This window comes from Battus philenor, unplaced genomic scaffold, assembly GCF_028537555.1.
Source record: "Battus philenor isolate CCGP_79_NKW_IND1 unplaced genomic scaffold, ilBatPhil1.0.hap1 SCAF_13, whole genome shotgun sequence".
NCBI lineage: Eukaryota > Metazoa > Arthropoda > Insecta > Lepidoptera > Papilionidae > Battus > Battus philenor.
The window spans coordinates 14,941,244-14,956,261 of NW_027181675.1; positions in this window are offsets into that span (position 1 = coordinate 14,941,244).

Sequence of the window (15,018 nt, forward strand, 5' to 3'; positions counted from 1 at the left end):
GTCGATAAATGCTTCCAGAATGTCCTACCACACATCACAAAATCTGTCACTCTATCATTCATTGTATTCCTTTCTTTCGTCTTCTCTCTTTCTTCATCTTAATTATTAATTTTACTTTTTTTATCTTAATTTACATTTATTTTTGTTATTTTTATTTCTTGTCTTTATTTTTTACTATAATAATCGTATCCTATTTTTTTTAACTTTGAAGCCAAATTTTACAAAAAAAATTAAGAAATATCATTGCGTTAGCTGTAAGACCTAAATAAAGGGAAAAATAATAAAAACCAACATATATTTTATGTATATATTTCGAAAAGAAAAAAACAGGTAACAATTTCGTTACTTTAGGCATTAAAGCATTAAAAATGTCCGATTAATATAATGCTCTTAAACATGAAATAATGCGAAACTTTGGTTATTTTTATAATCGCATAAAGAAACTTTACATTTATTATTATACAAATACAAAAAGTAAGTTTCCTACAATTGTTATATTTTAAAGGAATCAGGCGTTACCTTGCGGAAGTCCATCCTAAGTAAGAAAAGGACCAATATTTAGCCACTTCCGCACATGCAGTGAGAGATTGGGAACAGTGCTGAACCCCCTTTCCACTAAGGAATGACGATGGAAAGGAAATTAAAAATTTCCTCGCTATATTCCATAATACGGGGGATAAGTAACGGGTATGTTGTTTTGCAGCTAGAATTGCTGATATCCGTTTTTAAACTGAACCTTAAGTTCTTCGTTTGTACTTAGTTCAGTCAGTTCCTCTTGTATTATGACATTCGTTTCTTCTATGTCACCATATGGATTAATTTTCCACGGTGGTATTACCATAGTTAAAATATCCTCAAACCTAGATTCAAAATCTGAATAGAGGGCATTTCATTTGTCCGCTCCTCGTTTTAATTTTCCTTGTACATTGGGCAATTTTTTTTGCGATGACTCACACACCTAATGCGTACATACACGAACCTAATGCGGCGTAACCACATGTTTCTAACAAATTAACACTAGTAAAAAAACGATCAAAGCACAAACACACGTCAGGTTTTGTATTGTACTTGCAAGACGTTTAACAACTCGCTCTCCAAGAGTAAGGGCACCGTCTGTTATAGGTTGACATTCCTTTCCGGAGCATACCTTTAGATTGTAGGTGTACCCAGAATCTGAGTCGCAACGGCACCATAACTTTATGCCTCGTTTCACCGGTTTGAGAGGCATATTGTTTGAGAGAAGAGCGCCCTTTGAATTTTGTCATGGATTCGTCGATGCTCTGAAAAGGGCTATCCTGGCGATATTTTCTAAATGTGTGTTTCAAACATGAAAGTAATTCATCAACATAGTACGTCTTTGTTGCATCTGGTGGCTTTTCAGGAAGAGAAAAATACAGTTTCGATGTTACAACCATGTATCTGTCGCGAGAAATTATTCTCCCAACCAGTCTGTTTCCCATGGATTCTTTGTTACTGCAATAATTTTTGAGAGATGGCAGATAATTATAGGACATAACCATCATAACTGCTAGAATTTTCTGTAATTCATCCTTGTCAGTAGGCTTGTGTTTTTATTTTTTTCCATTATTCAAAATCTTTATTCGTCCATCTGTACAATTAACAATTTGAAGATATATTATTAACTTGCTCTCCTGCCATATCAAATGTACATACATAAAATCTGTCCTTCTCATCTCCTTTCTTACTAAATGCATATATATTGTCCCGTGACTCACAAAACCAAACCAAACACAAAACAGATATAAACATAAAAGCATACGAGGGTCAAACTGAAAGTTCTTAGAAAATCAAAAACTAAGCATTCTAGCAAGTTATTAGTTTTATTATAACTTTTCAAAATAGCGTCCATTTACATCAATACATTGCTGCATTCGATGGAACCATTGAGAAAAGCACCTTGCCCACTCGGCCTTAGGGGTCTCTTCGACGGCGTTTTGAAACGCAGCCACTGCTTCTTCGGCGTCCATAAAATGTTTTCCTCGAAGTTTTTCTTTTATTTTCGGGAATAAATAAAAATCGCAGGGTGCGAGGTCGAGGCTATACGGCGGGTGACCCAGTAATTCCACGTCTGAGGTCGCCAAATAGTCGATCGTTTGCCTGGCGGTGTGCGACGAGGCATTGTCGCGATGAAGGAGGATCCTGCTGCGAGGTCGTTTCTCTCGAACTTTTTCCAAGACAAGTGGCAAACAGTTGTTAGTGTACCACTCTGCATTAACCGTTTTCTGATCCTCTAAGACAACTGTCGCGTAATGACCTGTCTTTCCGAAGAACGAGGCCACCATCTTTTTTCCAACACTTCGACCTCTCTTCACTTTAGTTGGCAACTCTTCGGAAGGAAACACCCACTGAGCAGACTGTCTTTTGGTTTCCGGATCATAACAGTAAATCCAGCTTTCGTCACCCGTTAGTATGTCGAACACAGCATTTGAGTCACCAGCAGTTAAATTTTTGGATCATTTCTCGGCACCAATCAACACGGCGGAGTTTTTGAGCCTCGGTCAAATTATGCGGTATCCAGCGGGCACAAAGCTTCCTGACCGCTAAATGTTCATGGAGGATTTTGTGCACTTGACTCATACCTATGCCTAGACTTGTCCGAATCTGCTGATAGGTCACTCTTTTGTCAGTCTCTATCATACGCCGCACAACACTGATATTGTCTTCAGTCGTCGCTGTAGAAGGCCGTCCCTCACGCAAATCATCGGTGAGATTAGTTCGACCACGTTTGAATTCATTAAACCAGTTGTAAACTGTGGCACGAGATGGGGCTTCATCGTGAAAAGCCAATCGAAGTCTATCATAACTTTCTTGTTGACTTATATGACATCGAAAGTCTTAAAAAATCATTGCACGAAAATTTTCTCGGCTTAAATTCATTCTGACGTGCACAGACAATTTTCAATTTGCCGCCAAATCGTAAAACAAATGACAAATGAATGAAATGTATACTCAATATTATTGGTAAAGAGTTCTATTTTCAAAATTTAATCTTATTTTTTTAATATAATGCTTTTAAGTTGCCAGTTCTAAAAACTTTCAGTTTGGCCCTCGTACAACTAAAATTGAATACTCAGATTTTGTCTTAATCACTAGCACGGCGGATGTGAACTACACGTGAACTTTCGGACGTTCGTAGAAGAATACAGCCGTTTTTAATCCAAATGTGCTTGAACCCTTTAGATTTCGCACGCTGTCGAGCATCGCTGTATAAAATTTTATGTTTTAGTGTTAAGTGTTCATTTACTTAGTCTTGCCATAAATATTGTTATAAAGAAAAGCACGATTTTTTTTTTATACGTAACATTTATTCCTTTCATAGTGAGTTAGTTTAATACATCAATATATAACTATTAAAAATATACAATGTTTATTCGAAGTGGTCTCCATTGGCTGCAATACAGTCTTTTAAACGTTGAGGCCAGTTAACAATAGCAGCACGAACTCTTTCTAGAGGAAAATTCTTCACTGCCAACCGAATGGATCGTTTTAGGGACTCCAAATTATCATGGCGTTTAGAGCAAGCCTTACTCTCTAAAACTGACCATAAATCATAATCCAATGGATTTAGGTCAGGACTTGACGACGGCCAGTTTTCAGTGCTGATAAAGTCCGGAACGTTAGTTTTCAACCAAGATTGGGTGGATCGAGCTCTATGACCCGGTGCCGAGTCTTGTTGAAAGCACCATTCTTTGTTATTGAACATGGTGTTAGTTAAAGGCTTAACTACCGTCTCAAGAATGGTATTTTGATAAACTTGTGCCGACGTTTTAATACCTTTTTCACAAAAATATGGCTCAGTCACCCCTTCATAGCTAACACCCCACCAAACCATCACTGAAGTGGGATAATGCCCACGTTGTACTCTGTTTACTAATTGCGAAGCTTCTTTAGAGCTTCCAGCATAAATACGGTCATTTTGTTTATTAAAATACTGCTCAATTGTAAAAATTTTCTCATCCGTAAACAAAATTTTTTTGTGACCTCCCTTTGCGTACCGCTTAAGTAGTTGTTTGGATTTTACCACCCTATTCTTCTTTAAATTATCAGTTAAGAAGTGACCAGTACGTCTCTTATAGGCTGCAAGTCCTAAGTCATCTTTTAATATACGCGACATGGTTCTAGGAGCTATCTTCATCTCCCGAGATAAAATCTTTTGCTTACGGACAGGATTTCTTCGAATTCTTTCCCTAACTGCTTTAATCACCTTTTTCACACGAACGGTACGTGGACGGCCAGATCTTTTTCTGTCACAAACAGAGGAGGTATCATTGTACCTATCAATAGCCCGGTAAACAAACATTTGACTAATACCAAGCGGGTGGAGGGTTTTAAAAATTGCAATTTTCTCCATACCTACTTTATGTAAGGCAATCACAGCGATTCGGTTCTCTTTATCACCCCACTCCATTTTAATATAACAAAATATTTAACAATATAATGGCGCGAAAATAAGAAAACACATCAAGCAATCATATAAAAATGACAGATTCCAAATTCAAACGTAATATTTTCTTTTTTTGGATAGTAACAGTATTTATGGCCAGACTAAGTATGTAGAACCGAGTATTCTGTGTAACAGTAGTGGCCGCACTGCTGGCAGAACCCAACAAGTTAGTTGTGTGAAGGGTGCGACGAGCGCGTGCCGCCCGCAATCACGTCATCACGAAGTCGCCGCGTAGTCAATTGCAGAACAATGTTCTTTGGGCGATCCCTTGGCTTTCCTGGAGTAACGCGATGGACAGATTTCATGTCACTTTCCCTAATTTCCACATTGATTCATTTTTCCAATTTCTAGGGATAGATGGACTAAATTTTCAGCCTTCCTTTCAGGGATATTCTGTATTTCTAAGTTGCAGCTGCGAGATGCCTGGTCTAGGTCGTCAAACTTGGTGGTTAACTTTTCCAGGTCAACACGGAGCTCATCATTTTCCTTCAATAAGGTGAGATCCGGATTGTTGAACGATGCAGCGACTTGCTCAAGTTACTTTACGTGTTCCTCACAAGCATCAACACGCTTCCCAAGCTTAACTCGTTCGCTACCAGGGTCTTCTGGGAAAAACGTCCACAATAGCCCAACATTTTTTTGGTGGTTATATTAAATGAATTGAAATAGATTTTACGTATGTATATTTAGAACAGTCTAAAAAAGTAAAATAAGTATTCTTTTAAACTGACCCAAATATGTGACGCTGGGCTATAGATAAAAACTAAACCCTGTAGCCCACGTGTCACATATATATGACACATTAAATTATAAGAAATTGATTATAAGACAAAAAAAAATTATAAATACAATTTATCGATATGAAATTCATTTTATTTTGTATGATAAATTTTAAAACATTTGTCAACGCACAATCCAATCGGTTGTCCATTGTTTGTTTTGCAAATCTCACAGGCGTAGAAAGTAGCTTTGCGCTGTTTGTTTTTGGCACATACATGGCATCTAACTCGTTTCTCCAGCTTTTTCACAAAGTGCTGTCTATATAAATTAGGGCCGTGTGAAAACATAGGTATTTCGCTATCAGAATTAAGTAGTGTGAAGGCAATATCATCTCGAAACTCTAAATAAGTTGTTTTAGTTGAATGAATTTTATTGTGCATCCAACAAGAATTCCAAATTGCCACGTCAAGAATATGAAAGAAAAGTTTTAAATACCAGCGTATCGACTTCCTAGGGGTAGAATAATAGGAAATCATTTGGTCCGCTCTATCAATTCCCGACATATTTTTATTATAGTCTGCTACAGTGGAAGGCTTAAGTTTTGTATGCCCTCTTTTGGACACTACTTCTTGAAGTGACGCCTTATGTTTTGTAGATATTGTCAGGACATCCCGACGATCTTTCCATTTCTGCACTAAAATATTTCCTTTTCTTGCAAAAACAGATTCATTCTTTTTTAATTTTTTTTCAATTACAATTGTCGGGTTGCCTTTGCGATATCTGCGAAGTGTCCCTGCAACGTGGGTTTTATCGTTATAAAGAGAAGTAGCTAATTTGACACTATTATAATAATTGTCCATAAATATAGTATGCCCTTTTCCTAAATATTTTTCCAACAACTGATAAACGACGCAGTAAGAATGTCCATCTTCGTTACTTACAGTATTCTTTCCGCTGTAAATAATAATATTTAGCACGAATCCATCAGGTGTACATAGCTCATATATTTTAATTCCGTATTTGGCTTTCTTTTGTGGAATATATTGTTTAAATATTAAACGCCCTTTCCATAATAGTAAAGCCTCGTCTATTGATAAGTTCTCACCAGGGTAATAAACCTTTTGAATATTTTGTAGTATATGATTCAACACTTTATCGATTTTATAAAGACGATTTGTTTGATCGTCTGTTTCATCGTAAAACCTTAGGCAGCGAAGTATTGATTCAAACCGATTTCTACACATAATTTTTCCAAATAAGGGATGATTATAAAGCATATTTGTACTCCAATATGCCTTTAACGAAGGCATCCGAATATTGCCCATCACGATACATAGTCCTAAGAATTTTTTTAATTCGTCCTCTGTACCCTCAGTCCACTTTTTTAAATTTGAATTAGATGAAATATGTGTGGTATTCAGCAAAACTTCAGCGTGAGCATTTGTCCAATGCACGATTTTTCCAATGAGAACGTTATCGAATAATAACGAAAAGGCGTCAAAAGGTGAACTATCTATTGATAGATTTGCTTTCAAACCCTCTTCTCCAATAAAACCGTGCAAAACAGGGTCTGTCTATATCGTCTTCTGACCAGTCTGAATTATTTTCCTGTACTCTGCTATTATCATTGTTAACACTGCTATAATTATCTTCGATGGAGAAATCATCGTCATTTTCATCACTAATTATTGAATTTGACGAGCTGCTCATTTCTTCACAATCCGTAATAGAAAAATTATCAGTTGGATCTGGTACTGGTATATTCTTATTAGATTCCATGTCATCACTGGAATATATTATGCATCTGTTCTTCATTTGGGGTTTCTTACGAAAATTATACATTTTGTTGAGGGATATGTTTCTGTTAAAAATCTTATTAATTTGGCTTCACAAATTCTTTTTCTTTTTAATTTTAATTTATTGCCTACTAATTTCACTAACCTTGCTTAACCGACCTATTCAACTGCTATAAAAACTGTAAATAATCTAATACGAGAGCAGACCAACTACAGATTTGATGCATTTTATAGTTTTAGAACTTAACAATTTAGTTCAATACTCAACATGTTCAAACATGCTTTTGTAAATTATACAAAAATATCTGTCACATATATGTGTCGCCGGGCTGTGGTAAAGAAACGCGGTGACACATATATGTGACGATTGGTAGCGAACGAGTTAAGTATGTGTTCCATGAAAATATCAGTGAGACTTTGGATTGCTAAACTTAAGTCCTCTTGCCACTGCTGCCGCAGGTTATTGAGCTTGGCATCCATATATCCGGTTAAGGTTTTCGTGTCGATGCTCAACATGGACGCTGTTTTTTTTTTCATTCTGTTTCGTCGAAAGCACCAATACGTCACGCTTATCCTTCCATTTGAGAACACAAATACCCTTTTCATTCTCCATAGCTATGGTTTCACCTTTTTCCAGTTTGGCGTCGACTACTACCATCGGCAAACCCCGTCTATTTTTTCTAATTGTCCCAATTAGGTGGGTGTCTTGGTTCAGTAGTTGATTAGCTAAGTCTAAATTGGTGTATCAATTGTCTGTAGCAATTGTGTGACCCAAGTTTAAAACGTCTTCACAGAGAGACATTACGACATTTGTAGGTGTTGTGTTAACCAATTTATTATTTTTACCAGCATATGTCAAATATCTCCCTTCCACTTTTTTGCTCTTTATTCAATGCTTTATAAAAAGTGTTACAGTGATCGGATTTAGTTCAAATATGCGCCGTTTTGTTCGATAATCTGTTTCCATCTAGACGGCAACTTCATAATACCTCCCTCGTAGAAGCCCCCCTCCTTATTTGCGAAGAACTCGGACAGCCACTTTTCACAAACATCTTTTGAGTTCAACTTTACACCACCAAGGGCGTTCGCCATGGACAGGAACAGGTGGTAATCACTTGGCGCTATGTCCGGGCTATATGGTGGATGTGATAAAACCTCCCATCCGAGCTCCCGTAGCTTCTGACGAGTCATCAACGAAGTGTGTGGTCTGGCGTTGTCCTGGTGGAACACTACACCCTTCCTGTTGGCCAATTCTGGACGCTTCTGGTCGATCGCCTGCTTCAAGCGGTCCAGTTGTTCGCAGTAGATGGTAGAATTAAGCGTTTGGCCATAAAGGAGCAGCTCATAGTGGATGATTCCCTTCCAATCCCACCAAACACACAGCAAAACCTTCCTGGCCGTCAATCCCGGCTTGGCCACTGTTTGGGACGATTCACCGGCCTTCGACCACGACCGTTTTCGCTTGATATTGTCGTATGTGATCCATTTTTCGTCGCCAGTCACCATCCCCTTCAAGAATGGGTCGAGTTCGTTCCGTTTCAGCAGCATATCGCAGGCGTTGATTCGGTCCAGAAGGTTTTTTTGCGTCAAATCATGCGGCACCCAAACATCAAGCTTTTTTTTGTATCCAGCCTTCTGCAGATGGTTTAAAATGGTTTGGTGACTAACTCCCATCTCCTGGGCGATGTCACGAGATGTCACATGCCGGTCTAACTCGATGTAGTCCATGATTTGATCGGTATTTATCGTCACAGGTCTTCCGCCGGCTGGCTTATCCATGGTGTCGTTTTCGCCGGCTCTGAATCGTCGAAACCATTCCTCCGCGGTTCGAAGTGATAGAGTACCATCCTCCAAAACACCATTAATCTCACGGAACGTTTCTCTAGCGGATTTGCCTTTAACGAAGGAAAACTTTAAAATAGCGCGAATTTCGGCGTTAGTGAACTCTATGTTTACACGTCTATAACTGTTGAACGCAATATCCAAACTAATCATGCATAGCGTCGTTTTGTAGGTTATGTCAAGACCTTTCAAATTATGTATAGTATTGCCAGATACGAGTTATGTAGCGCTTTGTACATAGCCGCGAAATTCAAAAGACAAAAAGGCGGAAGGGAGATATTTGACAACCTTTTATATACTATTCACTGAAGACTAGTGCTAAAGGGCGTTCACTGCTAGATCAGCTATAAGTCGTTAACCCTTTACTTGGCAAGAACTAAAAATATGAAAAAAAAGGAAATTATTGATAAATTTTGTTTAATTTATGAATGGACAACTTGAGAAAAATAAAAATAAAAATCTAGGTATCCTAGGTTTCGAGAAAACTTAAGTACATCACAATGTACACTGCCAATTTTACAGAAATATTATAAATAAATTGTTTGTACATTTTGGTGTACACTACCAAGGACATAATGAATTACATTATTCAGGTTATTATAAATTTATTTCAAAAAAAGGAGGAAATATTTAAATTATTCTTTATTATTTTAGGTGAAAATTACGAAAGCAATTACGTTTTATTTTTCCCACAACAAAACACAAATGTACGTTACATTTTATACAGTAGACCAGTGGTTCTCAACCTTTTTTCACCTGCGGCACATTTTTAACTATTCTGAAATCTGGCGGCACATAAAGAAAAAAAACCAACAGAAGTTTTTTTGTTGGCATGACAAACTGAATAAAAAGAACCATAAAAATTGTATTATATGTAAATAATCTAAAAATACAACAAAATGGCCAGTTTTCTTAACGATATAAAATTAAAAGCTAATTAACTAAACTACTTTAATGAGAAATTTGAGCTTGATGTTTTTCGATAATTTCATTTATATTTGGTCGTAAAAATGACAATGCTACTCTCATATCGTCTTCTACATTTAACAACCTTGATCTTTTTTTAGTTTTAATATTGGCTAATGCTGAAAATCCGAATTCGCACAAATAAGATGTGGAAAATTGTAATAGAATATTTAAAGCTTTTCTAGATAAAAGTGGATAGATGCATCTGATTTTTATCCAAAATGTATTAAGTGATTCTTCAGAATGTTTTAAAATTAAATCTCGATTAGTTGAAAGCAAAATAAGCTCTTCTTCTTCATTTAAAGTTAACTCAAATACAGCAGTGTCCGTAATTAGAAATGGGTTACGAACCCAATCAAACTTATTAATATCCAATTCCGGGAAATAATAAAAAAAACAATTCTCTCCTCTAATGTTGTCAAATGATCAAGAACAATTTGTTTAATAATTTTATACCCGTCTTTAGGAACTGATTCGAACTTTTCTAAATTACCTTCTTGGGCTTTCTTTTTCCATAAAGAAATTTGTCTTTTTAACCCCACCAACTTATCAGTTGAATTTAAAATATTTTCATTTGAACCTTGCATACTTGAATTAATACTGTTAAAAATGACAAAAATATCTGACAAATAAGCAAGTTTCGTTGTCCATGTTAAATCTTCTAATATTTCAACAAATTCAATATTATTATTTTGTTCAAAAAAAGCTTTCATTTCCTTTTTTAATTTTAAAACCCGAGATAAGACTTTTCCTCTGGATAGCCATCTTACTTCAGTATGGAGTAGCAAAGATTCATACTTGGACTCCATTGCTTTACATAGTTCCTTGAATAATCTGTTTTTCAATGGTCTTGATTTTATGTAATTTACCATTTTAACACATTGCTCCAAAACTATCTTTAAATCTGGTGACAGGAACTTTGTTATAAGAGCTTCTCTATGCAAAAAACAATGTGTAACTATTATATTTTGATTCAATTCTTTTACATAAGATACAAATCCTTTAATATGCCCGGTCATTGAGGGTGCACCATCTGTGCAAATTCCAATACAAAAATTCCAAGAGACATTTGTTTTTTCTAGATATGAATTAATTACTTCAAAAATATTTTTCCCGGTTGTAAAATTTGACAGCTCCCGACAACATAAAAATTGATTTATAATATCATCTTCATAGATAAATCTAACAAATGCAATTAACTGAGAATTTCCTGTGATGTCGGTGGTTTCATCTATTTGTATTGCAAAAAAGGAATTATGAAGATTTTTTGTAGTATTCTGCTCGATATTTTCTGATAGATCTTTTATCCTGCGATGTATAGTGTCATTAGAAAGGGGTATTTTGGAAATTTCAACATCGGCTGATTCACCAATCATCGTTTTGACTATTTTACGGCAAGCAGGTAATATAATTTCTTCTGCTAAATTATGGGGCTTCAATTTTACTGCGATCAATTCCGCGATTTCATAAGAAGCAAACTGAGCTTTTTCGGACACACAAAATTGTTTTTTAAAATTTTTTCCTTGTTTTACTTTTGTTGAAAGATACGTTTTAAAATAGTTCTTATCTTTGGTTGATAAAGAGGGATGATTGGTAACCAAGTGACGAAGAAGTTTGCTAGGAACCATAGCACTATTTGATAATTTTAAATTGCATATAATACATTCTGGGACTACTATGTTATTTTCTAACGATGAGGTGAATCCAAATCTTAAAAAATTGTCGTTATATTTTCTAGGAATTATATACTTTTTTAAAATAGAACTATTTTCACTTAAAACAGAGGAACACTCATTACTTTGGTCGTATATGTCATCATTATTGTTACTTGCATCATCATCATCATTATTCTTTTTTTTCTTTATCCATTTGTCCATTTTTAAGGGGTCTGAAAAAAACAAAAAAAATACTGTCAAAAAAATCGAAGAATATATAAATTTAAATTTATAAATATACAAATTCTGTAACCATTTGTAATTTATGAAAATGAAAAATATAACCCTTATGAAGTTATATAACTTTCACACAAATACAATTTTTAATGCATAAAATCGAATTTTATTTAAATAATTGCTGCCATTGTATTCGTGAAACAATTTAGCAGCAAACCTCGGGATTTTTTTAGATATAAACAGCAAACTTTTTTAATTACAGAAATATTCATCGAATGGAATAAAATTTGAAAAGTCTTAGATATTGTAAATCAAAGAATACGTGCATTGCAAAGTCAATATACCTCCTATTTTTTTATCGAAACTACATGCCAACAAATTAATAAGGATACGAATCAAATACTTTTCTAATTTTACAAAGGGTAGATTAGTATTACAATGGAAAATCATGTAAATTTAAAATACCACACAAACAACATGCTCATTTGGAAAAAGACAAGTGTGGTAGACTTGAGACAATTTTTAATACATAAACATGACTTTATCATAATTAGGGATTAAGAAAAGCGTTTTGTAAATTAAATATAATTAGCTGGTTCAATATATAAATATTTACGTTGAATATTTTTTTTTGTATATGTGTTATATATATTTTAAATTTTTCGCGGCACATTTTTAAAATCTCGCGGCACACAAAAGTGCCGCGGCACATGGGTTGAGAATCACTGCAGTAGACAGATGTTCTTCCACTCTTACAATATTTGCAACGCATTGTTTCATTACCTGCTTCTGGAAGATGACCTGTGTTATCAAATCTGACGCTATCAGTTGGTCGGACTGAGACTGGTTTATGGATTTTCAGATTCTCGCCTATATCGTCTGTAACGTTTTGGTTTGTTCCTATTCTATTAGACAACCCATCAAACAATTCAAATCTGAAATCTTTCAATGAAGTCTTCTTCCCATCTCTTCTATGTAGGAGCCAAGCGTTATTTATACACATATCAACAAGTTGTGAAAATATTCCCAAGTACCAACGGTGACTTTTGAAGGGAGTTCTATATAACGATATCAACATATCTGCTAAATCGACCCCTCCCATATGTTTGTTGTAATGTTTGACCACTTGAGGACATTCTACATCTACTTTCTTTTTCTCATCCTTATCGTATCGTTTGATTGTTTCTAAGGGGTACGAGTCTATGTAGGTGCTAATAAGTGTAACCACTTTATTGTCGTTCCACTTTACGACTGCCAACTTATTCTTATTGCAAACCACCTGGGCGCTAGAACCGCGTTTCTTCTTTTTTAATTGTTTGTCAGTTGGCAATAACTCTTGACAGCCTCTGAGACGATTAGTCCTTATTGTTCCTAGACTAAGGATCCCGTATTCTTCCCGCAGAATATATGTTAGTTCAGGCGACATAAAAAAGTTATCAGCATACACAATGGCCGGCTTTTTCTTTATAGTTTGACACAATGCAAGCACTACCATACCTCCTAAACCAATTGTAGCTTCTTTCTCTGAAAAAGTCAGTCCACGAAAGGTATCGTCGCCACCATACAGAATAAAATCATAGATGATACCCGAAACACCCGCACGGACAAAATTCTTAAACCCCCATTTCTTAGGTTTCATTTTTACGTACTGCTTTCGTTTACCTGCTTTACGACCTTTATAAGGTATCATCATCTCGTCAATGGAATATTTTCCTTCTTCTTCAATTTTCTGAAAATTTTTGCGTATTTTCTCCATTAGGGGGCGAATCTTGAAATAACGGTCTGAATCTTCCAAAGTATTATCAACAAAATGAATATATCGACGTATTTGTTGATACTTTTTGAGAGGCATAAGATCAGCAATGAGAGGGTATCTTGTTTTTCTTGCCCAATATTCAGTATAAGCTGGCATCTGTACTATACCCATCATGATTTGAATGGCCAGGAAGCTTTTAATCTCATCTTCTGTCAGCTGAATAGATCGACCTAGTTGTTCAACTGCATATAAATTTGTATTATAAACAATGTCAGTAATTAAGTCAGGAGAAAAAAAGAAATAAAAATAATCCAGTACTGTCTCTATTTGTGTTTGATGGAGATTGTATAAGTTTTCTTCAAGAGATACATTGTGACGAAGTACTGCTTTTGACCATTGATAATTTAGGGCGAATTTCTGAACCTTTACTTTTTTGGTCACTACAGTCTTTGTTGTCTTTTTACGCTTGGACCTGGTAAGTAGTAACTGCTGTCCGCTGGTGCTAGGCTGGGGAGATGATAGTTCAACAGAAGGAGATGGCAAAGATTGGATGGAGTTCAATGTGGGTATAACATTGTAGTTACTTGTATTCGGCGATGGAAAAACTTCATCAAATGTTGGTGTGAGTGGTAAAGTAATGGGTATATCATGCTGTTCGTTGTTGGAGTCAGTTGAAGTATCAAGCAAATTAAGGGCTTCTAGTGATGATGCTATTGAAGGTGGATCAGAGGTATCTGGTGAAGGCGGTATATAAGCATTTGCTTCCTCATCAGATGTGGAACTATCGTCAGAGCATGCGTTTTGAGCGGGTACCAAAGCCAAGATCTTATGGGCGCGAGTTAGTTGTAAGTTCTGCAGGCGGAAAAAGAAAAAAAAAAGTTCAAAGCAGACAGTTTTTATGAGAAGGTAAAAAAATAAATAAACAAAAACTGCCGATTCGTTGAAAAACAAAAACTGTGTAAACTTAGCAATGTACAGCGTGGTTACCATAGTTCATTTTTAGTATTTTAGTGCGTTATTGGCAACGTGCAGTGCAGTGTACATACATTTGTTTCAACCAAAATCGGCCATAAAAATTGAGACAGTAACGCATAAAACCACTTTTTGAGTAATACATAGTTTTTAGATCAAATAACACACCATTTTTTATTAGTTTTTGAGCTAAAAAGTAATTTATAACGCAAAAACTTACCCGGGTCCCGCCAACACTTTGTTGTTTCGAAGCCATTTTGAATTTGACATGTGTTGTTCAGTGTTGCAACAACGAAAATATTTTTCTACTAATTCTAAATTATTTAGTAATATTTTTAATAAAAACAAAACAAAAAAATATTATTATTTAACCAGTAATTTTTTTTTGAAATGTATGTACAGTCTAATGTACCTTACCAAGTTAAGGGTTAATTACATAAAATTGTCTCTTTGGAGCTGTAAATTTCACACAAGAGATATAGTAAAAAATCTTAAAACTAACAGAGAGGGTTTAAAAACCACTGCTCTTACTTAGTAGCTATAGAGATGCAAATATTTTGACAATTTTTATTTTTACGTAATATGAAACGTAATTTGACCTTTGTTGTG